The sequence below is a fragment of the Natator depressus genome, chromosome 3, assembly GCF_965152275.1.
Source record: "Natator depressus isolate rNatDep1 chromosome 3, rNatDep2.hap1, whole genome shotgun sequence".
In the NCBI taxonomy this organism is placed as follows: Eukaryota; Metazoa; Chordata; order Testudines; family Cheloniidae; genus Natator; species Natator depressus.
The window spans coordinates 123,555,682-123,583,345 of NC_134236.1; the positions used below are offsets into that span (position 1 = coordinate 123,555,682).

At 40.4% G+C, this 27,664-nt stretch overlaps 2 protein-coding genes across 9 annotated transcripts in view; one reads left to right on the forward strand and one right to left on the reverse strand.

Moving 5' to 3' along the window:
* PACRG (parkin coregulated) overlaps positions 1-27,664 on the forward strand; it is a 473,776-nt gene that overhangs the window by 396,585 nt on the left and 49,527 nt on the right. The window lies entirely within an intron of this gene.
* LOC141985037 (uncharacterized) overlaps positions 1-27,664 on the reverse strand; it is a 104,897-nt gene that overhangs the window by 58,223 nt on the left and 19,010 nt on the right. The window contains exons 2-6 of one of the 2 annotated variants that reach the window (XM_074948733.1): positions 25,006-25,200; positions 22,304-22,364; positions 21,483-21,627; positions 21,145-21,372; positions 14,697-14,843 (exon numbers count right to left, since the gene is read on the reverse strand). The gene's annotated coding sequence lies outside the window, so the exon portion shown is untranslated. Of the gene's footprint in view, positions 1-14,696; positions 14,844-16,286; positions 16,549-21,144; positions 21,373-21,482; positions 21,628-22,303; positions 22,365-25,005; positions 25,201-27,664 lie in introns of those variants that run through there. The other variant, XR_012638856.1, reaches the window with a different exon arrangement.

The window sequence follows — 27,664 nt, forward strand, 5'->3', positions numbered from 1 at the left end:
CCTTCATCAGGAGCCAGAGCCAAGGGTCAAGCTGGAAGGCAAGAACTGGAGTGTGCAGGGTATCGGGCAAGGAGGGGTTCAAGGCAGGGGCAAGATGGGCCAAGGCTGGGTGCAAGGCAGGAGCAGCAGGAACAAGGTAATGTAGGAGCAGGCACAGTGGTGGGTCTGAGCATTGAGGAGCCACCTTGCTGGCCTCTGCAGTGACTCGGGTGGCATGGCTAATCAAGCAGCTTGCAGCAGGCCAGCTGCACTGATGAAGCTGTCTGGAGACCAGTTCTGCTGCAGGCCCTGATTCCTGACAGGCACACATAAGATCTGCAAGCAAGCAACTCTGGTTTACACCACTGGAGAATCAAGTACATCAGAGCTCCATTCTGCCATGCCCCCTGCCTTCTCTGCCTCTAGAGCACTCCCGGTCTGGCTGCTTCCTCGTCCATGCTGGAAGTGTGGGCTAGGGCTGGTGCAGGAGGCAGCTTTTCGCTGGTGGACAGGTCCCCTGTGCTGGCTCTCTTTTGTTTATTTAATTTTGGGCATTGCCCCCACCGAATCATCTCTCTGAGCCTCCCCAAATCCTAAGGCCAGTCTTGTGCATGGTGTGATCATAGTGAACAGAGGTCAATTACATTTGAGGAGGAGAGAATTGTTTCACAGGCACACCCAAACATGTTGAAGTCTGCACTGGCATCGTTTTCTTAAAATAGGAGGCTGCCTTATAAGGGTAGTTTCTTGTACAGGACTTACGGTGTTTTTCAAATTGTGCCTATTCAAATTGTTTCCTGGTATCCTAACAATTGGTTTTTTGCTATTTGAATAGATCCATAAAAACTGTTTATTGCCCAAGAGGCTGAAAAATTCATCTGTCTCCAGAATAAAGTCTCAGTTAAAGTCAACAAGAGTTTTGTTGCTGATTTAAATGGAAGCCTAAGTAGGCCCTGAATATCCCTTGTAAGCATCAAAGGGGGTCAATTTTTATGAATTTGCCAAGGTGCCAGTTAGATTTTAAAGTTCAAATCTAACAAACGAGGTTTGCCACTTAGTGATCAAAAAGATCATCGGCTACAACACATATCTATCACTTTGAAAAAAGCAGGTCAGAGTTGGGGGCGATTTGTCACAAAGATAAGGTGGTTCTGAGAACAGATCCCACCTTCATTGCAAAAGTAAATTTAATTTTTCATTGAGCAAAGGGACCTCATTGCCTTCTTTCTGTGCACATCCTTCTCACCTAAAGGGGAAGCAATGGCATTTGCTGGATGTAAAGCAAGCCTTAAAGTTTTATCTGAAAAGAACTGAGAGCATAAGAAAAACAACAGCCTTACTGATCTTATTTCATCCAAGAAAAACAGGTGCTAAGCAACCTAAACCATCAGTCTCACAATGGGTACACTGGTGCATTGCTGAGCAAAAGAACTCAATCCCCCAACGGACACCTGAGATCACTCAGTACAAGCGGTGGTGGCATCATGGGTGACAGAGGGCAGGCCTCTTATGATAAAGTGTATAGAGCTGCAACTTAGTCATCCCTGCATACACTTACTCAGTTTTATAAGTCTTCAACCAATACAATAGGCAGGCCGGTCTTGCACACGGTGGTGATTCTTTAGAGTAAGGAAATCCTCCCTCTCCCTGACATTATTTTGTTCCCTCTCTAGAATTTTGTCACTGATGAGAAGGTCCCACACTGAGGCTCTGTGGACCTAACCCTGAGAGACAATGGGAGAATTTCAGGTTGTTTACTTGAAAACTTTCCCTTCTTCAAAGGGCTAAGTCCACAGATTTGGACCTCCCTGAAAAAAGGAGATCTGATTAATTTACAGTTTAAGTTCTCTGCAGTAATTACATTTTTCTCGTTTTTCATAATGTTCTCTTGAGGAGTATTATTTTTGCATGGTGCTGATGTAACCCACACCCATCCTGGGTGTAGTGCTCTGTCCCCTCTAGTGGCACTGAGACCACTTAGAGATTAATGAGTCTGCTACAGCCTTAGTTAAGAGCCATGTGCCTGTTAGCTCATGCAATAGAGATGCATGCATCCAGGTTCGATCCCACCCGCCGATAACCCAGGTCTGTCAGTGTTACACTGATGCAGGATTAGAGATTTGTTTTTTGTTTCACAGTCCAGAGGGGCCAGCTTTGGAAGCATCTTGAAACTCAGGAGGTCTTTAGAAGGTGGGGTTTAGTTCCTCGTCAGCTGTCTGATCAGTGTTTATTCTGCTCCTAAAGCTACTGACAGACTATGACCCACATGGGGCAAGAAGGGAAAATTTTCAAGTAAGCAACCACAAATACTCCAAATTTCAGGGTTCCCTCGAGGGGGACACCGTCTGGTTTCTACTGGACACATGCCAAATGAGGCTGAGATTTCAGCTCACTCCGTTTCTCTGCTGCTTCCATCACTATCCAGTACATGGCATTGGTATATAACAAATACCTTCAACCCTTTTCTTATCAGAGGCATTTTATGTTTGATTCATTTCATGGATTGTATTTCATTATTGGCCTCTACTATTAATTGGGATCCCTTTTAAGCAATTTCTCTTAATATTCCAAAATTGACCTTCTGACATTACACCCTATATTATTTATGGAAATATGCTTATGATATTGATATGGCATAACTGAGACGTTTTATGCAAGAGGGGTCTTGTAAGGTATCATTGGAAAGATTATGATTTACTGAATGTAAGTATCCAATTTGTATGCATGTATCATTTCTGTATCTAAAGTTAGGAATATTGACTACGTAACAATTAGAACTGTGTGTGTATTTGGGAGACACCCACCAGACAATGGGCCATCAGCTTTGACGGGTCATTAGGAAGAAACAACAAGACTGTGAAGATACTAATCTCTCTCCTTCCTGAGAGGCACCCTGGAATGTAGCTGTGACACTACTAGATCAGGTGGCCCTGTCACCTGGTACTAAACACTATCTTGGACTTCTAGTAATTTTCCACTAAAAGGAGAGGAAGGTCAAGACTGAGAAACAAAAGATTCCTGCCTTGTGTAATCTTATTTCAGGCTGGGGAGTAAGGCAAACAGGACTCTTCTCCATTGCCTTCCTGCCCAAGCAGAAAGACTGCTGAAAGTACCCGAAGAGACAAAAGAACTGAGCGGTGGGAAAGGCAAGGGCTGAGTCCAGACTAAGACAGGAGTCTAGTCTGTAAAGAGAAATAACTGGAACTCTAAGCTACAGAAACTTTACAATTTGCCTAAAACAACATTTAGGGTGAGAAATTATTTCTTGAAACCAGTCTCATTAAGAGCGTAAACTTAGTATGCATGTTTTGTTTTATTTGCTTAGTAATCTGCCTTGTTCTGTTTGCTATCCCTTATAATCACTTAAAATCTGGCTTTTATAGTTAATAAACTCGGTATGTTTATTATTAGACCCAGTTTGTGCAAATTCTAACTGGCGGGAGGGGGGTGGGCAAGAAGTTCTGCATATCTCTCTCCACATTGAGGGAGAGGGTGCATTTTTATGAGCTTGCACTGTGCACGTTTCTATACAGCGCAAGACAATATTATCTGGGATTTACCTCTCCACAAGGGTTGTGCACGAGAGTGCTGGGTGAATCCTCTCACACAGATCTGACTGCAGTCTGTGTCTGCAGCTGTGTGTGGTCTTGCCTGAGTGTGTGCTGGAAAGGGGCTTGAGAGCCTGGCACAGCAACCCAGTGCAAGGGAAACCCAGTCTGGCAAGGCCGGAGGGCTGAGTGGGACCGCAGCTCATCAGGTGGCATCCCAGATGCGGGGGAGAGTCTAACCCATTACAGACCCTGGTTTATGTCTTTCAACATTTCTTCTTCCTTGTACTAGACAATTCCTATTACTTCTATAGTGCAACAATTATTTACAGTGAAAATCAACAAAATCCTGTATAATCCTCTACATATGAAGAATATACTCCCTACATTCTTTGATTGTATATAGCATTTCACATTATTTAGGACTTAAAATAGAACAAGAGACATTATCCAAATATAGAAGGATGTAGATCTGAATCACAAGGCAAACAAATGAGCAGCTTCTAATTTGAGGCAAAAGATAGATTGTCCATGATATAGTTGATTTACAAGGAAAACAATGTATAGTTTATAATTTACGGTGAAAACATGTGGCTTGGATTTTTTTCAGGTAATGGCAGTTTGCCCTATTTGACCTTCTGTCTTGCAGCCAGTGATTGCTAGTTTGCTTCACTTGCAGCTTCCCCATCTACCTCTTGATCCATTCACAAAATGCAATGGGTCACTTTGCATAGGAAAGCAGGATGACACCCTTGCTTGGTAATTTAGGCCAAGTCTATACTTCCACTTATGTTGGCAAAACTTACGTTGCTCGGGGTGTGAAAAAGCACCCTCCTGAGCAACGCAAGTTTTGCCAGCATAAGTGGTAGCGTGCACAGCGCTATGTCAGTGGGAGAGCTTTTTTAGGGTGGTTTTATTATGTTGATGGGAGAGCTCTCTCCCATCAGCATACAGCAACTGCACAAGCGATCTTACAGTGGCACAACTGTATTGGTACAGCTGTACCGCTGTAAGCTTGCTAGTGTAGACATGGCCTTAGAGTTCTTTTTAGGTAGGTTGGGAGGGAGAAAGAGATTTTATGCATATACACATTATGAGAGAGATTCTTGCCTAGGTGATTAACAATACTCTCATTTAGCTGTTTTAGTTTCTGTTCTTGTGGAAAGGAGCTCTAGACCCTGGATGCTCTTTGGGTCCTTAGACAAAGGGTCTCACATGAAGTGAACCATTTTCTTATTATCTTTACTTCCTAGTTGGATCCTATTTTAGGATAAATAGAGGTGGGTACTTTTTTATTTTTGCAGGCTAGAAGGAATCAGTATTTATTAATCATTCAAGGCATATCTATTGTATTCATCCCTTACACTTTCATAGGAGACAGGACTGAGAATTGCATAAACAGAGAAGAGACTTTGGATTATTAATGGAAAAGACTAAGGACATGTCTACACTGCCCTGAGTTCAGACTACTGGGGTATGAATAGCAGTGCACTCCAATGTGCTGCGCTCTAAGTCCCCCATGTGGACGCTGCAAGCATGAACTAAAAGGTCCCTAGTTCACACTAATGTAGTCCTATTCAAACAGGACGAATTAGTGTGCACTAGGGATCTTCAAGTTTGTGTCCACAATGTCCACACAGGGGAGTTATAGAGCAGCACTTTTGCGTGCACTGCTATTCACACACCCATAGCCTGAACTGTGGGGCAGTTCAGACATGCCCTAAGAGAGAAAAGGCCAAGAATAAAAGGGGCAGGGTGTTTTTTGTGAAGCAGTGTTCCATTGGGAGGTCTGCATTCTGGAATGTGGATTGGTCAGATTTAAAGATAACAGAGATCTTAAAACTTCCCAACTAGTCTGTGTCTAATAGAGAAACAATAATGCCAAGCATGCAACATGTTGCAAGCTTTCAACTGTTTGTATTAGGAAGATCATACTTAACTACATTTTCATGATAAATTGATATTCAGTTACAATGATCTTTAATACCTTGAATTATTAACCTTGAACTCTAAATGCCAAGATCACAAACTATGTAGTGTTCATGTGTCAAACATTTCTGAGCTCATGCATGCTTTCATAACAGTGTATAAATACCACGGGTAGTACAGAGGACTCACATTTCATGAATACTGTTGAAGATATATTGATAAAAGGCTAGTACTAGGCTGCAAATAACTATGACCTCTGCAGGTTTCTCTAGGCAATAGGCTGAAAATAAAATATGATTCTTTCCATTTCTATAAAATTGTTGATTTATATAAACTAAATTGTACACACCTGATAGATAAATTGCAAAATCTAAAAAATGGAACATGTTACTTCTTTCTAGGTAGAAATAATGTGCTAAATATGAATATGTTGCCAGGTTTTATTTCTCTTCCAAATCATTCACTGTAATTTGTTTAGCTCTTTTTTTGTTTTTTCACCAACTCCCAGTGTTTGTGTCCTTTTCCTCTCTTTCTTTGGAGTCATAAACAACCCAGGTTGATCAGAATGAAACTGGATATCCTCATATCTAAAAGGTGGCATTATGTTACTGAACTTTTGAAGCTATTATTGGGCAAGCAGGCTTCACTGTATGCTAGGTATAATGTACAATCTACAAAATAAACCCAGCTGGCTAAAAGCTCATAGAAAAATACAATGGTAGGTGGATATTAAGTTTTAAAAGGTGCCATAGCTTCCCATAGACACTGAAACAATTTTTAAACCCCACTTCATTATGGTTAGTCATTTTTCAAGAAATGGAATGCAGGCTGTGGTAATATCATAGATGATCTTTTTGAATCAAATTATTTTACATCCTTCCAACAACTCAAGACCCAGTGAAAAACCCACATCCCTGAGCGACATAGTTATACCAACCTAATCCCCGGTATAGACAGTGTGGTAGAAGTGGATTAACTACACTGACAGGAGAACCTTGCCCACTGGTGTAGAAACATCTTAAGTGCTACAGCAGTACAGCTGTCTCAGTGCAGGTGCACCAATGCAGCGTTGGAAGTGTAGACCTGTCATTAGGTACTAATCCTGAAAAGACATACATGCGTGAATAACTTCATTCAGAAAGGTAAATTGTTATTATAACTCACCCCTGCACAGGCTCAGCTACTCTCCCCAGTGAGTAGGGTGGGTGGAGTCAGGGAAGAGGTAAGTGGGTGAGTAGTCCCACTTACTCCTTTCGTGTGATTTGGGTACACACATAACTATGTAAGGGGAGTCTTAAACTCCTTTTACTACTTTGCATGGTTATATTGGCTGAGTCACAATCTAGCCAAATATTATGGAATTGTGTCAATCCATTAAATACCTGAAGAAATAAACTATGAATAGTGAATAAGTAATTGGCTTTATTTTCCTGATTTAGAAAGTGTCAGAGTGAAAAGAGAGACAAGGTGGGTGAGGTAATAGCTTTTATTGGACCAACTTCTGTTCAAGGTAACATCCCTGCAGTCGCAGGACAAAAAAGGGGGTTAATTGGTTACAGATTGTTGCAATAAGCCATAAATCCAGTCTCTTTATGAAGATCATGATTTTTAGTGTCTAGCAAAGTTATGAATTTAAAGTCCCAGGCTCATCTTTTGTCAGTGTTGTACAGGTTTCCTTTGAGGATGAGGACTGAGAGGTCAGATACAGAGTGATCGCTTTGTGAAAAGTGTTCACCAACAGATGATATGGTGTTTTTGTCATTTATCATTTTCCTGTGTGAGTTCATTCGACCCCATAGTGATTGTCTGGTTTCACCCACATAGTAGTTACTGAGGCAGTTAGTGCACCACATGTTCTGATAGGCATATGTAGGGCCATGGATCTTAAAAGGTGTATTGATAATTGTAGCAGTGGCAATAAGTCTGCAGGTTTTGCATCTGTTCTGGCAGGGTCTGGTGCTGCTTTGAGTTGGTGTGTCCTAGTCTGTGGGGAGCTTGCTTCTGATGGTGAACTTGGAGAGGCTGGGGTGTTTGAAGGCCAGAAGAGGGGGTTCAGGAAATATTTCTTTCTGTATGGAGTCCACATCAAGTATGGGTTGTAGTTTGATGATACCCCTTATGGGTTCCAATATGGGGGGTAGGTGTCAACTAGGGGCATGCAGCTGGAGGAGGCTTAGTCTCTGTATTGAAGCAGGTTCTCTGGGGGTATTTGGGTGGCCGATTCCATGAAGAAGAGCTCTGTGGAGTTTAAAAGTTTGTTCCCCTCACCAACAGAGAGGGCCATCCCTAGGGTGGTGTGGGGCCTGGGGCCACTCAGCCTCCCCACTAGTCTCCTCGCTGTCCACCCGGCACACCCACCCACCCACCCACCCGCTGCTTGCCTCCTCACCCCATCCCCCCTGCCAGCCCACCTGCCACTCTCCTCCTCGCTATCCGCCCACCACTCGCCTCCCTGCTAGTCTCCTCGCCGTCCACCTGGCACACCCATCCACCCGGCCATCACTCACCTCCTCACATACACCCCCACACACCTGCCTGCTGCTCTCCTCCTTGCTGTCCACCCATCTGCCTGCTGCTCGCCTCCCCTCTAGTCTCCTCCCTATCTGTCCAGCGCGCCCCCCTCATCCGCCCAAACTCTGCTCTCCTCACTGTCTGCCCACCTGCCACTCACCTCTTCGTGCGCCTGCCCACTGCTCACCTCCCTGCTAATCTCATCGCCCATCCAGCACCCCCACCCCCCCGACCACAGCTCTCCTCCTCAGCGTCTTCCCCCCGCCTGCCTCCTCACCCCCTCCAGCCTGCCTGCCTGCCGCTCGCCTCCTCACGCGCCTGCCCAGTGCTTGCCTCCCCGCTAGTCTCCAGCGTGCCCTCTCCACCGTCCACCCGACCACCTCTCTCCTCCTCACCGTCTGCCCATCCTCTGGCCTCCTCACCCCTTCCCACCTGCCTGCCTGCTGCTCACCTCCCCATTGGCCTCCTCACCCTGCTCACCTGCCCGCCTCCCGCCTCACCTCGCCACCCACCTCCTAGTGGCAAATGGCATCCTGATCGTACATCAGGTAGGACACGGAACAAAGGGCAGGACCCAGGGTGGTCATCCCAATTCACCCTACCCAAGGGATGGCTCTGCCAACAGAAGTTGGTCCCCCACCTTATCTCTCTGATATCCTGGGAGCAAACATGGCTACAACAACACTTCCTACAACAATGAATATCAGAGTGAAAAGTAATTTAGGTTTTGTTTTAATTATTCAGTTTTAGTAATCTACACTTATTTTGAAAGAGATAAGGTGGGTGAGGTAATACCTGTTATTGGACCAACTTCTGCTGATGAAAGAGACATTCTGAGCTCTACAGAACTCTTCTTCTCACCTGAAGTTGCTCCAGTAAAAGATATGATCGCATCCATCTTTTCTATCTCATATCCTGGTACCAACATGGCTTCAACACTGCAAACAATTATTTCTAGCACATTTAAGGAAGTTATATTTTTTAAAATGTGTTTGGCCTGGAGTAACCTTGTAAGCATATTTTACTTTGAATTCACAAAATTATGTCTTTTCTCCTAACCCTCTCAGTGCCCCAAAGTAATACTTCCTATATATTTTGGAGATTTGTGTTAGTTCTGCTCTGCAAACTGAAATACCACAAGTTATATAATTAGCTCAAAGTATAGGTATCATCAGTAACTAAGCGTTTTCTAAAGACTTCAGATGGAAGCTAGGGTATTTTAGTTAGACTTGTATTAAGTAGATGGCCTGATACTGTTACCATTGAATTCAGTGAGCGCAGGATCAGTTCTAGACAGTAGCCAAGGGCCCTAAAAAGAATTCTATATTTTTGGGACAATATGGGCTCAGTTCTGCCCTGACTTACATTTTGACTTCAGTCAGATTTACCAGGGGGACAAATCCTTCTCACTTTAGGCACACAACTAATTCCATTGACTTCAGTGGGACTTCTGCTGGGAGTAAAATGCTCTAGGTTTGGCCCAGGGAGGAAATCAGTGTAGAATTTGTCTATGCATATTGACATAAACAAGACAATTGACATATAGCAAATGGTGACATATAGCAAATAAAAGAGATGGCCATTCATCAGGATAGTGCTGTAGCATTCATTGTCATTAGGGGCTTAGTTTAACAGCTAAAGAAATTCACTTTGAGTCAGGTTTTTGTTGACGTTTTATTTTCTTTCAGATTATTAGTTCATAGAACTAACTTGCACCACACTTCTAAAGCCCCTAAAGGAGAAGTTAATTCAGTTCCTTTTTCTGTAGTGCAGTAAGGCAATCCCAGGTATTGTTAACAAGCACGGGTATAACAATGTGATCAAAAAGTGCTACAAGCAGTGTGTACCATAAAATGGCCAGATTTAGTATCTTTCTAAGACTAATTGTTTTAAAAACAGTCTGGAGACATACTTGTCCATTATTTAGTGCATGCAAGAGCAGCTTCTAGATAACAGAAGTTACTGCATAGGATTTGGTAAAAATACCTTTTTCATTAAATTGTATGACTCATTGAATCATTTAGCCAGTTAGAACCTTCTGTTCTTGAATATTCCGTGTTCTTTTATCTTGTCTTAATTGGCATCATGCAGTCTGAACATGAAGGACTAAATCTGAGCTATTAGTTTCACCAAAGGCAATGGGATTATTTGCATCAGCAAAGTGAGCTGGATATTACCCACCATGTACTTGTGCAGACACTGACACAACTATTAATTGTATAACTTCTTAGTATAGACCTTTTTCTCCCTTCATTTTATTTAATATTTTCAGTTACAGTCATCAATAAAATCTTACTGATTAATGACAAATAGTAAAGCCAATTGGCCAAATCCTAGCTGGTGTAAATAAATGTAGCTCCATTAAAGTCAATGGAGCTGTGCTGATTTACACCAGGCAAGGGTCTGGCCAAATATTGGACAGAAAATAATAATTGTAAAGAAAAAAATTGCTATTTGTCAAATGAAAGTCTTCAGATCACTTTGTAACCCGTATCAGAAAAAAAGACAGTTACTAAGTACTGGTAAAAATAGTAAGAAAAATACATTACAGTGTAAGAAAGCTATAATATGCATTCATATTAATATACATGGAACTACTATAGCATGTCAGAATGTCTTACTGAAAATCTGAAAGGATATACTCTGTCACAATATTGTCCTCTTAACCATCTAGACTCTTCTTATTCTTCATGCATATTGTTCATAGATGGCTGTCATGGGGCATGCTTGCCCTGTAGCACTCCATGTTGACCTAGTGTGGTGCTGAAGGCATTCCCTGCCTCAGTTTCCCATCTAGCATGTCCCTTTAAAAACTCCAAACAGCCCAAAAGGGTGTAAGACAAAATTCCCCTGCTGGGTTTCTAGTTTATCAAATCCTAAATAAACTTGAAATAAAAACTTTTCCCCTTACTGCTCCACTAAGTTTTTATAGAGTAGAATAGCTTCAACAGAAGAGACTGAGAGAGACCTGCCCCCTAATACAATAGCCTGGTGTTCAGGATTCTCATCTGGAACCAAAAACAAGGATCTACTCCAAATCAGAGAGAGCAGGTATTTGAAAACACAGTTTTTTCATGAGAAAGGACTGACCTGGCTTAGGCACTTAATTCCAGAAGAGGGTGAATCCAAAGCAGAAATAGGCACCTCTCTCCAGTTCAGTGTTAGGTACCTAATTATCTTTGAGGGGCAGGACCTAGGCCCTGCTCCTCTCCTGTCCTCAGCGTTTCCTGGTGGCTTAGGAAGATCCCTGCTCAGCTTGTTGGCTTCTGAGAGTCCCTTTGTGGACATAGCCTTAAGGGACTTGGCCAAGGTCATACAGGCACTCTGTGGTGGAGCTGTGACTTAAAAACATATATCCCAAATCTAGAGCTGAAACCCTAACCACTGGGCAATCCTTCCTCTCTAATCACAGCCTGTGAACAACCTGCGGAATGCCATATTACGTATGTTGTATTACTTGAACGAGCAAGAACAGACCATATATCACACACCTGCTTTCCCTAAGTTGGCTTTGATTCAACCACAGCTGCACTCCCTCCTCCCATAATCAGGCCAGAGGGTGTGTGGGCCCTGTTAACCCTGGCTGCCTGCTTCCTTTTCCTACCTTCCTTTAGGAAGAAGGGATATTGGTGGTTCTGGCACAAAAGAGTTCCCTGCTGAGTCCTCAAAGGGCTGGTAGAAGCCATTACAGTCTCCTGTGTAGATCATCTACTAGTGTTGTGTAAGGATTTGAAGTGTGGCTCCAAAGACCAAAGATTATTCTCCATTTTGGAGGTCAGGGCTCTGCCTTGCAGGAAGCTGCAGGCTGCTTTCAACACCAGGCTCTTGGGTTTTTTGTGTTAGAGTTTTGTAATGTTCAATAAATACAAGCCCTTCTTGACTTAAAAAAGAACACTACATTTCAGGCTGTAGAGCTCAATAAATGCTGAAGCCTACTCTTGACCCCGATTCAATAAAACTGTTAAGCTTCTGATTAAGGTGCCGATTTTTAACAGTGCGGTTAATTTACCACTGGAATAATTTATCAACTGAAGTGATGGATTGTCCATCATTTGAAGTCGTTAAATCAAGAGTAGACGTTTACTAAAAGATACCCTGTACTACAAGCAAAAATTTGGGTTTAAGACAGGAATTACTGAGTGAAATTCTATGGCTTGTGTAATGCAGGAGGTCAGACTTACTGATCATGATGGGACCCTTCTGGCCTCAGTCTCCAAATCTATTCATTAAGTCCATGCCTAATATAATGGGAACACGTAAAAAGTGCTTAACTTCAGCAGAGGTGTAAGTATTTTCCTGAATCGGAATGCTTCAGAGAATGGTGTAAAGCACACCTTATTGATCATGAATTTCACTGGCTGTATACCACTGATGGGTTATTGATTATGAGTGAATTGGGTTTTTGCCACGGTCTGTTGTATTGTATTCTGTGTCATGTGCCAACATGCCATGGAGCTGTGCACATAGTAGTAATTAAAGTAAATAAAAAATTACAGATAGATAAATTTTCAAATCAAATATTTGAAAATGACTTTCCTGCATAATTTTGAGTTCAGGATTCCATCTTTCCCTTTTCACAGCTGACAACATCATAATCACCTAAAGCAAGTCCAGTGTATATACAACTCCTTGCTTAGTTTTAGGTGTTTGTGATATGTTTTTAACTGTTGCAGGTGAAATACAGAATACTGAATGCAAGCCAAGCCATAGGAGTAAATTACTGATGATGTGAGCTGAAATAATTTATATGTATGAGACCATTTACATACATAGTCAATAGGGAACTGTCTGGTTATTAGAGGCGCTTGTTTAAACAACATTTTAGAGCTCAAATGAAAAAATATATCAATCCAGCATGACCCATAGACCAATTAATGGATTACTTTACATTTACCCCGATACAGTTTTTTCCATCTGTGGCATACATGCCAAATTTTCAAAAGTGCGCTTTTGCATGTGCATTTTGACCACTTGAGCCATAATGTAGGTAATATTTTTCATGTAATAAGAAATCCATGTATAACTTAATCTAATTGAAAACATACACAAAGACAATTTAGGAAAAGGGCAGTTTATTCATATAATTGTGTAAGATCTACAACAACAACCATTCTAGAAAAGGGTTAGCAGTTTAAATTCTCAGGTTAAACATGATGCAGTTAAAGAAAACTTGCCCTCATATCCTGCATAGGCTTCATAAATGCATACCAGGGAGCTCCGAATTGAGTACAAGAAAACAAACAAGTCTCAACTATTTCCTCTTTTTAACTTGACCACTTAAATATTGAAACCTTTCTTGTTCAGATGTTAAACTCTTAAGTGTCCAAAGTCAATCACTTCTTAGTTTTTTTTTTTTAAATCATGAAATACTTGAATTAGATTTTTCTTTTGTTTTAGAAAAAGAAAAATTGTTCCATAATTATAATGCTGGAAAAGGTTAATAGAAAAATCATGAAAACATGGCATCCCAAAAATAATGTGAAATTGTTCGCCTAAACTTAGCCATCATCATTTATTTATGCACCTACAGCCAATTGCTGTAATGATCTTTAACACAATGATATTGGAATTTGAAAATTTAAACCTTATTGACCAAATTTGGGTGCTGGCAGTTAGGCATCTAAATCAATAGTTGGGCACCTAAATCAGTGGCCTGATTTTCAGAGGGGATTCAGGGTGATAAATAAAGATTCATAGATTCACAGATTCTAAGGCCAGAGGGACCACTGTGATCATCTAATCTGACCTCCAGTATAACACAAGCCAAAGAATTTCCCCAAAATAGTTCATAGAGCAGATTTTTTAGAAAAACATCCAATCTTGATTTAAAAGTCGTCAGTGATGAAGAATCCATCATGATCCTCAGTGAATTGTTCCAATGGTTAATTACCCCCACTGTCAAAAATGTACCCCTTATTTCCAATCTGAATTTGTCCAGCTTCAACTTCCACCCATTGGTCCATTATATTTATTCTCCGTGTAGATATGTACAGACTGTATCAAGTCACCCCTTAACCGTCTCTTTGTTCAGCTAAATAGATTGAGCTCTTAATCATTCTTGTGGCTCTTTTCTGAACCCTCTCCCATCTATCAACATCCTTCTTGACCTGTGGGCACCAGATTCAAGCACCCAATTTAAAAAAGTTGCCGTATGTCATGAAGATTATGGATGGTTTTATATCATGATTTAACGCTGAAAATACACTGATTTCTATGTTATATAGAAGAGTCAATAAGAATTTTTTAAAATGCAGCCATCATCCCCAACCTATTCAGTTCCCTGAATGAAGTTTATTCAGTGGAATCATTTACAGTATTCTTATAACAAAAAGCTAACTGCTGTAGAGTTTTAAAAGTTTCTATTGTGTGCATACTGTGAATACACAGAGGAAGTGACAGGAAACTTCAAGATACAGACAATCCTTGTGCAAAATGTCATTAGAAATTGATTTAACCTTCTGGATGCTGTGGGCATCCTATCCAGTCATTTGACAGTTAGGTTGGAAAGCATCTGCATCCTAATTTTATAAATGTACTAAATCATTCAAAACAATGTCCTGCTTTGCCAGTTACTGAATCTAAGGCCTGGTCTACACTACTGGGGTTAGTCAACCTTAGTTACGCTACTCCAGCTTTGTCAATAACGTAGCTGGAGTCAACGTAGCTTAGGCTGACTTACTGTGGTGTCTACACCATGCGTTTATGGGAGAGGCTCTCCCATCAACTTACCTTACTCCTCTTGTTCCGGTGGAGTATCGGAGTCGATTGGAGAGCGTTCTCTAGTGGATTTAGCAGCTCTTCACTAGACCCGCTCAATTGAACCCTGCTGCATCAATCGCAGCAGCGTCGATCCCCAGGGGTAAGCATAGATATGGCCTAATGTTAATTGTTAGGAAAAGTTAGGTATTACAAACAAAAAGGTGGAGTAGAGACTCAATACAGAGAACAACATTCATATAAAGATGCAACAGAAGTGTTCTGTTGGGTTTATAAAGACAATTACTCCCTCAACTCTTCCAGCCAGCCAGTTAATGACTAGGAAATGCCCTCCCTTTTGCCCATTATTGCTTGATTATATTTTACTTCTTCAAATAAAAAAGGCTGCCCCTGTGATTTTCAAAGCTGTCTAGGGGATTTGGATGCCCAGTTCCAGTTAATTGTTTGACCATATCCTTTAGGCATCTTTGAAAAGTCTCAGCCTTTGCCTACTCTATGCCAACCTTTTTATTTTTCTCATAATCTCCTAACATTCATTGTGGTAGCAGCAGTGCTGCTTTACCACTGCTAGTGACAGTGAGAATGCTCGTGTGTGCTGGATGCTGGCATTTTCACCACCATGTTCTGTAATGCTGCTCAGCACAGAGTTAGATGAGATGGGTGGGGGGAAAAGAAATCAACAGCCAGTCTGCACTAGTGCTCTGACTATCAGTAACCTCAGTGAAGTTGCACAAATATTACAGCAACGATGAGAGATTTTAAGTAAAAACTATGTGTAGTCAATGCTCGAGTGGTTCAGTTAATCAAAGTACCCAATTTAAACTTTTGCCCAAAAGTTCATGCAAACATTTTGAGTGGTTCAAAAGAGTTCAGGGTACATCTGGCCTGCCGATTGAAAATTTCACAAGAAAGTTTATTCTCATAAGGTTTTCAGAGCAAATACTCTGATTCTAGCAGTCTGTATGAACCCCATCTGGTTTAGGTCACATTGTTTCAGCTGATGGAGGAGCTATTTGGAGACATTGTTGGTTGGTTCACTTCCCCTCATATTTGCCACTAGCATTTTTAGGGGAGTAAATAGTTTCTGCCCCACCATTCTACAAACAGCAGAATCTGGAAATGGTCCTTTAATTCTGCTAGTGCCACATATGGTATTTATGTCTTTACCTCATTCTTGGGCTAAACTGCCCCAAATTTATCAGAGAAATAGGGAATTCCCAGAACAAGCCATACAAAAGATCAGACTTGTCTTTACTATTTACCCCCTCAGATGTGTTGTTACTGGTGGACTCTTCCAATTATCTACATTAGCATTATTTTATGTACAGTGGAAATGTTAAACTCATTTGTAATACCTACTGGAGCAATTAGGAAAAGCTGCATAGTCACTGTTTTGATAGGCAGAATACAAGCACAAGCCTTTTGCTACTTACCCTTCATTAACAACATTCATTTTCTGATGATAGCAAATAAACCTTACAGCTTAAATATCAAGGGCATTTGTTTACTCCATTCTCATACAAATGGTAATAAGTAGCAGCAAGTAAAGATAGGAACAAATAAGAATACTGAATTAAAAATGGCATATTCACTAACTTGTACCTTTAGTAATTCTGTTTTGGGACCCAGTGATCTCCCATCAGGGCTTAAAATGAGTTGTAACTTTCCCGTAATCTCCCTCATCCTCCCAGCTCACATCTCTTCCTCCTTCCATGATTTACCAAGGTCTTTCAGAATGCTGATAGGTGTGCGGTGGAGGCAACATATCCAGCTACCCTTCTAGTGGTTGTTGATGCTGCATGTGTGTTCTAAAGCAGTATTTCTCAACCTTTCTGATACCAGGGATCAGCTTGCTGCATTCTTAAACTGTGTCAGAGAGATCTCAGAGACTGGCACAGGTCCACGGACCGGTAGTTGAGAAACACTGTTCTGGAGTCAGCAAAGCACTCCAATATGCAATGTTGTATACTTCCCCAGAAGAGATAATGTGTGTAAGTTCTACTTCTGGGGTATAGAAGGAAAGTTTTCAGATCTGAGGGATCACTTAGTGGGGACCCTAAAAAATTGTAACATTTTAAGAGAATATCACAATATCCTTGAGATGCAAGTAGGGAGCAGGGAGTCCCAGTCACATTTCCATAGGTAAATCGCAGGCAGTATCCTGGGAAGGGAAATAACATTACAGATAATCACAGGGTGGAGTATGTGAGTCAAAGAGGTAGATAAGTTCTAAGTTGAACCCCAAAATGAAGTCTCCTAGCTCCACACTGAATCCTAAATGTAAGGCCCATGTAAATCTCCTAGTAACGTGTTTAAAATGAATACCTTGTGGGGAGGAAAATACTACTCATTATTGATATATGCTTTTGGAGATTAAGGAGCCCAAAAGTGCTAGGAAATTGTCATTTTATTCATAGGCCAGTGAATGAACGTAGAAGTAGCTATAGAACAAGAACCAGTTCACAGTTCGGGACCAGAGAAGCTTTGTTCTCCAATTAAGCTAAGATTATTAGTCTTGTCAGAACTATAAATGTTGTGATGCAGCCAATACAGATTCTTTTACTTCAGGAACAAAGGTGAAGGGATTTCATCAATGTAATTCATTTATAACACTCATCATTTTTATTTTGAAATAAAGCAGTAAATAGAGTTGACAATTATTTCAGATAGTAACATACAGGAAATTAGATCATGACTTTTAGCAAAGAGTAATATTAAAACTTTCTATTCCATATGGATGTCACCAAAAGGAATTGTGATTTCAACCAAAGCTGCTAGGCTTTGAATGACATATGGAGTAGCCTTTTTTTTTAATACAAATACTTATAGCAGTGCTATTCTTGCCTTCCACATTTTTCCTGCCATCATGATTTTAAGCCTGAACATAGTTTGAGGGTCAACATGAATTTCAGATATACTATTTGTGCTTGGGTTAGCGATCTAATTTGAATCTCATAAAATTAGCAGATTTAAATCTACTATTCATTGAAGACCCATCTACATTACAATATATATTTTTGATTTGCATGCTAATTCTGAGATTGATGTTTAGTTTAAAGTATAGTTTTTCACATCCACTTGGAAGTGAATTTAGCCTTTTATACATGGTGCAGATTAGAAAAGGGTTGATTTCCTGATTCTATTGTTATAGCATATTTTAAGAGAAGAAAAATATTTGAGATGAAAATTGAAGTAAAAAGTTGTTTAATGTTATTTTATGTAACTATTAATATATTACATAAATGGATGTTATACCAAGTATGCAAAAGCAACATAATAAATCTTAATTGTATATTATTTAGTGTCCCCTTGGACAATAAAATGTGCTTTAAATCAGAGACTACTTTCACTGTAGCTGTCGGAGTAAAAGCTGAGCAAAAGTTATCTATTCTGGAATATTCCTTATAATTCAGTAAACCTGTTTATTTTTGTGAGGAATAAAATTTCAAATAATCTGGGGAAGATACAGTTTGGGATGTTTATTTTGTTAATAAAATATCTATTTCAAGCAGTGCAAATTAGCAGTCTGAATAGATGTGTTATATTGCAACATACTTAGAGCTAGAGAGAAATTTTGCCTTTCCAATTTAAAAAAGTAAGTTGCTTCATGAGGATGGTTTAGATTACCTGGAAGCAGTCCACATTAATTGATATGATAGGTTATTTTCCCTTCCTCTTTGGCTCTTTGCGAAAAAGAGGACTGGAAGGGCTTTGCACAGCTAGGAATAGAAGCACTAGTCTCACATAATCCATATACAAACACTTCTCAAATTTATTTACTAAATAAGGTAATGGGGAAGGTATTGTGCAAATTCCTCTGATAACCTTTCCTGCTGACAAAGACCTTGGTGAGGTTAGTGAAGTAAGCCAATTATGAACTATTGTTAGTATTTGACAGAAAAGGTGATGAGTGTTTCAACTCAGAGTTTTCAGTAGAATTTGGAGAAATGAATTGCAGTGACTTTAAATAAAATTAATGCTGTGTTTTTAATTTAGTAATAGATAAGTAACTTTATTGGCAACTGGCAGATCAGTGCTACACCTTAATTATTGGTAACTTTGTAAATTGCAATTCTGTTAGAGTAAAATGGTCTCATTCAGTTACACATTTTTATTTTATATTTCATTCACATATGGTTTTTGCATCAATGAATGCAAAGAACAGTGTATGCTACACCAAGAACAATTAATAAGACTGGCAAATTATTATATAAATAATGCATTCTCATTTCATCACAGAAGAAATATATAATGCATATTCTAATGGAATAAGATATCTTTAGAGTTTTTTATAATTCCTTTTTATTTACTATTTTCATACTACACTAAACAAACATATCAACATGGCTGATTTCTGCAGAAGCACAGCACACTAGCAACAAACTTCAGTGGTAACAAAGGAAATGCTGTGGGGGTGAAAGCATTCCAAAAGCACCAAATTGTCAGTGCTCCCAAAAATATGAATATGTAGAAAAAAGAATAAAGTAGATACACAGATACAAACCCAAATAATAACTCAGCATCTAAAAAACCACACAGCTGCTTCAATTTAACTGCAGTAGTGGCATTCAGGTTAAACAATGGAATACAAAAGTCCATTTATGCTTCTGAGAAGCAGCAGGGGGACGTGCTGCCCTAAACTTATCAATAGCCCATCTCTTTGAGAAATGACTATAAAATGTTACATTTATGCAAAAAAGGGAATTCTAATAAATCTATTAAAATATCAAACACATCTTTCTACCAATTTAAACATACCATATATTAAAGGAGGGAGAAGTCTTGCTGGCAATGGCACAACCCAGTTTTAACAAGAATTTAGTCATCAGAAGTCTCTACCAATGGTCTCCTGATCAGATCTCTCTTATTTTAATAAGGCAAACAATTAGCAGTCTGAATTCAGAAAATGTACCATTTCTTCTTGTGGGTAACAGAGTTTTGCTGGGAACAGTTAATACCTTGTCCTCTGTTCCTTCATCCATGAAGTGTTTGATTTCCCTAAATTCTTTCCCCTAGACTTGTCATGGAGTTCATATAAGAAAAGAAGATAATCTCATTCTCTTCATAGAGGAGTTCTTTTTATATTCTTGGCAACCTTTAATACTCATTCACACTCCCTGACATCAGTCAATGTGACAATGAAGATTCTCACCATTCGCCTTTACCACCTGATCCCCTCATAGCACAAACTGAGGGTAATAATTTCTCCACAGAACATAGTTCTTCTTTAATATTTAGGGTGTGTGTATGATTTTCAGAATGAGTTTTCCGTAAAAATTACTGGATCAGGATATTTATCCACCAGGATCCCAATTACCCTTATATGCTGGGATCCCATTAACCCTTACATTTTAACAATTAGCAATTTAACATGCCTCTCCTACCACACACAAAATACTTTTAATCACTGATTTAGCTGAGCAGCTTCCATTGAATAAGTTGAACAATGTGCATAGAACTGGAAGGAACCTCGAGAGGTTATCTAGTCCAGTCCCCTGCACTCATGGAAGGACAGAGTATTCTCTAGACCATCCCTGATAGGTGTTTGTCTAACCTGCTCTTACTCTCCAATGATGGAGATTCCACAGCCTCCCTAGGCAATTTGTTCCAGTGCTTAACCATCCCGACAGTTAGGAAGTTTTTCCTAATGTCCAACCTAAACCTCTCTTGCTGCAATTTAAACCCATTGCTTTTTGTCCTATCCTCAGAGGTTAAGAAGAACAATTTGTCCCTCCTCCTTGTAACAACCTTTTATGTACTTGAAAGCTGTTTTCATGTCCTCTCAGTCTTCTCTTCTCCAGTCTAAACAAACCCAGTTTTTTCAATCTTCCCTCACAGGACATGTTTTCTAGACCTTTAATAATTGTTGCTCTTCTCTAGACCTTCTCCAGTTTGTCCACATCTTTCCTGAAATGTGGTACCCAGAACTGGACACAATACTCCAGCTGAGGCCTAATCAGCATGGAGTAGAGTGGAAGAATTACTTCTCGTGTCTTGCTTACAACACTCCTGCTAATACATCCCAGACTGATGTTTGCTTTTTTTACAACAGTGTTACAATGTTGACTCATTTAGTTTGTGGTCCACTATGACCCCCAGATCCCTTTCCGCAGTACTCCTTCCTAGGCAGTCATTTCCAATTTTGTATGTGTGCAACTAATTGTTCCTTCCTAAGTGGAGTACTTCGCATTTGTCCTTATTGAATTTTATCCTATTTACTTCAGATCATTTCTCCAGGTCATTATGAATTATAATCCTATCCTCCAAAGCACTTGCAACCCCTCCCAGCTTGGTATCGTCCGCAAACTTTATAAATTTACTCTATGCCATTATCTAACTTGTTCGCTGTTATCTGCAGTCTCTCCTAGTCTCTGCTAATCCATTCCTTTTAATTGGATATTCTGAATGACATCGCCTCCAACTTCCCCTCTGCCAATGTCAAGGAAGCTTGTAAACTCACCTTGCTAAGTAGCAGTTCCTTCATCCAGTTTCTTTCTAGAGCTATCTTTATCCACAGTTGACATCTGTGTGAGCACAGACAGAGAAGGAGTCAAAGATGGCTTCTGGGGAACTGGAATTGAGGTTGAAGGTCTCACATTAAAAAAGTCATTTATTTCTGGTTTAGTTTTGCTCTTAGGCATTATTCACAGCTCTTCTCTCTCTTCAAACAAAAGGAACAGTGGCCCCACTAAAGAAAATCCAAAGTTACTGAATGTGCTAGACTTAGTAAATATTAACTTTGGCTCTCAGAGCCCATCTACAGCATGTCTTTCAACAAAATCAGGCTCCCCCTCTTACCTCCATCCTCTGTTTCCCTTTTTTCTTCATTTACCTCTCCCCTCACAATGTATTCCTGCTAATGACAGCCTCTTCATCACATGTAGCTTCGTGGTTTTCAGTTTGATTTCAACTCTTCTCCTACAGTCAGTTCTGCCTGTGATAACTAGTAGTGAGAATGCAACCAATAACAATAAAATATTAATTGCTAATAATGTACAAAATATTGACCAAACATGTGATCTAAGGCTAGGCACATAAAGTCTCAAAATGTACATTAAAGTATCTGTGTATTAGCAGGAAAAATGCTCTGAAATAGGTCTCCACAAATTACATATACAGATCTTGATTTACATTACAGGGAATTTTCTGGGAATACCAGAATATCAGTTTTATATCTGTCATGTCAGGGAGGTTTACATTCTCAGAATTTCAATCCAAGACAAACCTTTCTATGTTAAGTCTCTACCTAACTACATTTTTCATCCAACATGGTTTCAGACTATTTGTACTCATGTAACTTAAAACCAAATTTGATTTTCTTAAAGTTTAGATTTGCCAAAGGATTAGTCCTTAGTGTATTCTTAAAAGATGTTGGAATTGTGGACGACAAAGGGCCAAATTTCAGTTTAGAGTAAAAAGGCATTCACATTGACTTCAAAGGAAATTGCTCCCTCTCCCTTGGGACTAAATTTGACCCAAAAAATTTAAGCTACTAATATAGTTAACACTGAAAAGTGAGCATAGCTTATGCAACTCTGATATTTTATTATGATTTGGCTTTATTTTTATGGTTCTTATAATAAAAAATGGGCTAGAGACATCAAACGAATAAATGCAACCTTTACTGTTCTTCACTGTATAAAGTCCTCAGTTTGCTCACTGTATAAAGACCTCCGTTTGCTAATAAAAAAGGATATAAAAACACATAAGTGTTAGGAGGACAATTAACCAAAGGCCAATTAAACACAGAAAAGTGCAAATAAAGCAATTTAGTCAGAGTGTCACAATGTACAGCAAAATATTCACATTGACCTCAATAGACAAGCCTGTCCTAATAGCATAATCTAATTTCTTAGTAAATTATAATCAGTCTCTCTCTCTGTCTCTTGTCTAATGTGTGAGAGAGAGAGAAATTAAAGCACTCAGGTGTACTTGCTGGTATGATGGTACCACTACACTTCCATGTCAGCCAGCCATGATACTTGCAATCATTACTAGCATCACAGTGGCTGGCCCTTGTGTTCCAAAAGCACTAATTTCACAGCCAGATGACTGAGAATTTCTGTACTACTGTGACGTGAATGTTTTCCTTAAGACCACAGTTTTAACACTAAATACATGGTTAATTTTACACACATGGGTAGCCTCATTGAAGTCAGGATGCAGGCCTAAATCCATGTACAATTTAAGCAGAAAACATTACCATTTTATCTCCTCCTCCCCCGAATATGAGACTTCTGTTTTAAAAGACATTATTTTACATCTCTGACCTAGAGTTATTACTCTACAAGTATTGTCCCTGACTTCTGAAATAACCATATCTTTTACCACAATGGAAGTCAGAGAATTGATCAAAATATGACAGAGTAATAATCCTTGCTTAACCAGAGAGTTATCTGAGATATGTCTGCTAGAATGTTTTTGTCATGTTTGAAGAGGAAAGGGGGCTTTGTTGTTGTTGTTCTTAATCTAAAATAGATTCTAATAGCAAAGAGACTTTCACAGATCTTCCCGTTTAACCCCAGCAGCAAAGCCCAGTACAGTCAAATTACAGTCTGTGCGGTTATTTTCAAGAATTTCAATCTTATGGTGTAACCTTGTATTATACAGTATCTCTTATCAGAGTGCTAGAAAGAGTGTTTAAAACTATTAACCTCTGTTTGAATTCTCTGGGCACTGTCACTTACAGTTTTAATATCACCTTAAAGTACTACAATTTTTCCTTCTAAACTGGCTAACAGAGTCAATCTTTTACTCTACTTCTTCCTCCAGTAATCTTATAGGGTCAAATGCTTGTTCTTGTACATAGCCTGGGTATTCAGGTTGTGCACAGGGGAGATCTGGATGAATCCAGAAGGAATTTCCAAACCAATTTTGTAGACCTAATAGATTTAGAAAAGCATCTAACTTGAATTTTGAACCTTTTTAGGGTTACACAAAGCTAATCTTTATTTATGCACTGATTGAGAAGCGCAGTTCTAAAGAATGCATACATGGAATGTATTTTTAATCAGGATTTTATAAAACATTGCATTCAACAACTAAAGGTAGACAAGAACTGAAGCTGATTATCTTGTATAGATGTATTCACGATTGTTAACTATATTGTTTGATAACTAAATATATTATTTCTCTCCATCCAAGTGGCGTCAACAGGGTTTTGCTCAATATCAGAACAACAACTTAAGGGAGTGGTTTGGTTGTTCCTTTCAGAGTGCGCGTCTGCCTTTTGAGATAATTTCACTACTATATTAGGAATTTCCTCTGAGAAAGGAAATATTCTCTTTTTTCCTGGAGAGAAAAGCAAATTCTATAGTTCAGACAGAAGCTCTTTGAAAAGACTGGACAAGTTATCTTAGCAGTAACCCCTTCTAAGAGCAGGCGTGAAGATCATATCTTGAGAATCAATTTTAAAAGAGTATTTTCTGAACATAGACTCAAATCCTGCAAGTAGTTATGCACATGCTTACCTTAAAAACAAAAAGAACTACTAACCTGACTACGGTTAAGCATGTACATAAGTGTTTGAAGGAATGGGGCCATGTGATGGAGTGTATAAACCCTACACTGCCAGGGAAGGGGCTTGGGAGACTGGGTGCTAAAATAGTCCCGCCCCCCTGGTGCTATCAGTCATGCACAGTAGAGAGGAGGGCTATAAAAGGAGGAAGCTGCAGTACACAAGGGGAGAAGTCTTCAGAAGGGATTGACTAGAGTAGCTCTTGGAATGGCAGGAGGAACCCTCATGCAAGAAACTGCCCAGCTCTATAAGGAGTCTAGCAATCCTCAGGGGTAAGGCTTGTAGGGAGAGTCTGACCTGGCTACCTAGCCATAAAGACTCCAGCAAAGCTGCTACCCAGGCACCCCTGAAATAAACTAGTGCCTCAGGCTTTTTGTTGCCTTGTTATTGACCCCAGGAGGGGCTCAGTTTGTGTTGACCTAAACTTTTGCTTTTCCCCCACCCAGAGGTAAAGTAAACAGGCCCCCAAGGGTGGGGTCACTACCAGGAAAGAGGCTGTGACCTGTACTAGGCCAACCCTGTGATGGAAACTGGGCATGGCGAGGGCCCCCAACCCAACTAGGGAGGTGCATCAAAGGTACTCTTTAATGTAATGTAGTCTGAGATCGCTAATAATTATTGCATAACTACAATCCATAAACGCAATTTCTCTAAATGGAAATAGAGAAAAAAATTTGAGAACATTTTATTGTATTTTAAGACATTGCTTTCAGTGATATGACAAAATCTTCACAAGATTAGAACTTCTGTTTTTTCCCCAGTTTTTGTATTATCTTAGCAAAAAGAGATTATGATAGTCCTGACCTGATGCAGGCAAGGTACTCATGATATTTCGTTGATGAAGCCGATACTGTGGGTGGTGTTTGGCAGATGCAGTTGGTGTTTCAAGTCCAATTAAAGTTGTCTTCAAACAGTTTCATTCCATCATTATTTACCATTCATAACGAATTAGTTCATTCAGTAGCTATAGTTTCCTTAGGTGCATTGATGTGGACACAGCTACAAAACAAGGACAGACACATGCATGGAATTAAGCAGCAGGTCGCAATTTTTATTAAACTTTTAGCACAAGGGAGGGGCACTGCCTTCCCATCACCCATACTCTCGTCTACCAGGCATTTAATTGGTTCCAGTGCAGGGGTTTGAGGGCTCTGTATGATATGACCCATAACTTGGAGGCAGGATTACAGAGCTTCTTACCATATAACCCATAAAGTGATGTGGGCTCTCCTCAGCTCTCTCTGAGTCCTAGCGTCCTCCCGCCTTGGAGGAGGGACAGAGGGTGCAGCAGGGTGGGGACCTTGGCCCGCAGAGGCCACAAGGTCTCACCCTACCACATGAGCTCAAGGCCCATCCCAAAAATCCCAAATCTTTTGCCTCTGGGAACCATTCATTTTATTCTCTTAACTGCACTGGCAACCAGCTGTGAATTGTGACGAGTAAGCAACACCACCTCAGTACCTCAGCTAGGTACCATGCACATTCCTAGTTTACCCACTGTGGCTTGCAGGTGCTGCGAGAAAGGCAAAAAACTCCCCGGTCCTCTGCTAATTTGGTCCATGGGAGAAAAAATTCCTTCCTGACCCCCCTAAACAGGCAATCATCTAGACCCACAGCATCTGTCAAACCGGGTTCCCATTCCTAGTTCGGGCAGGCAGGGCGGGCTGCTGGAACGGAGCCAAAAGAGCTCTCCACATGGCCTCTGCGCGGGGCTAAATCCTAGGAGCTGAGGAATGTTGACCAATCAGCAACCCTCTCTCCCAGCTGGCCAGTGGGTGCCAGAGACTCCCATGGGAGAAACTACCTATTGTCATTGGCAACTGCCTCCTTCCCTAACTACTGGGTGTCCCCCCATCTCCATCAATATCCCCCACCTGTTGATGCGAGTGGGTAGCATTTGTCTACTATGCTGCTGGAGTTTCTCTTTTAAAGGTTTCCTTTGTCCACTTTGGGTTGCTTTTCTATCTACTCACTTTGATGTGTGCTTCTTATACATTTGTAGGACATGACCTAGGTGAATCTTCCTGGGGTTAGTTCACTCCAGTACAGGTAATTCTGGTTATTTTATCTTACCACTTTAAACTGATGAGTAAAAAAAATGTGTTTCATATGGAAACTAACATTTTGATGTTTTATGGATAGCAAGCCCATGTCTCTGTGCCATTCCTTAGGGTGGAAAACACAACTGCATTTTAGTTAGATTTTTGAGCACAGTTGAATAATGTTTCCTTCACATAGCTGTATAGATGACCAAATGGAGAACTGGTTTCCTGTGTATATGTCATGCCCCCATACTTGGGAATGTAAGTAGTGAGGACCCTTATAAAACACATTTTGGTCCCCACATTTAGCTCTTGTACCATTAATCCTAACATTTGATCTAAGAGTGGACCTTATCCTTCAACCTTTATTCACATCAGTAATCCTTAATCACAGGAGTTGTCCCCATTAGTCAATATGATTAAGGACCAATGGATCAGCCCCATTTTTCAGTGCTGGTTGGTACAGACTTGAAATAGTCTGCAATACTACTAATCAAATCAAAGTTTTCCAAGGCATTTGGACCAGCACACAGAGTGCAAATTGCACCTCCTTGCAACCGCAAGGGCCACTATGCTCTAGCGATAACAGGAAGAGTCGTCTCTGGTACAGAGCCAGGGCCGGCTCCAGGCACCAGTGAACCAAGCAGGTGCCTGGGGCGGCAAAGGTAAAGGGGCGGCAGGATGTCGGGCTCTGGGGCGGTAATCTGCCCTCAGCAGCAGCGGGAATTCGGCAGCCGCTCCATCAGCGAGTTATATTGTTACTGTTACCATCCCACAAAAGTTCCTGAGGGAGAGCAGCTACAGTTTCTATCAGGCCCTTCAGCAAAGGCTGCACTGGGAATGTGCTAAAATAGTGCATCTCCTGGCTACTATGGCCACACCCCCTCCCAGACCAGAACTACTCATCTGGGGCTGTACTGGCACCTTACAGGCTTCCCAATGGATGGGACCCAGTATATATTGGTTTATGCAGACAACCTAGAAAGCAATAATGATTAAAACGAACTGGGGTGATAGTGGGCAATAAATGAGTTTGCAGTGTGATATACAAAACAGCCAATGCAGATTTAGGCTACATATGCCAAGCACATCATAAGGCAATGAAGTAAAGTTGTTAACATATGGTTATGGTATAGCTGTACTTGAACATTGTATTCAGTTCTGGGCATTACATTACCAGAAAGATATTGACAAATAGCAGGCAGTTCAGAGAAGAGCAACAAAAAATATATTGACAGGTTTCAGAGTAGCAGCCATGTTAGTCTGTATTCGCAAAAAGAAAAGGAGTACTTGTGGCACCTTAGAGACTAACAAATTTATTTGAGCATAAGCTTTCATGAGCTACAGCTCACTTCATCGGATGCATATATATTATGCTGGAGGACGGACTTCTGAAGAAAGGCTAAAAGAGCTAATAGCTT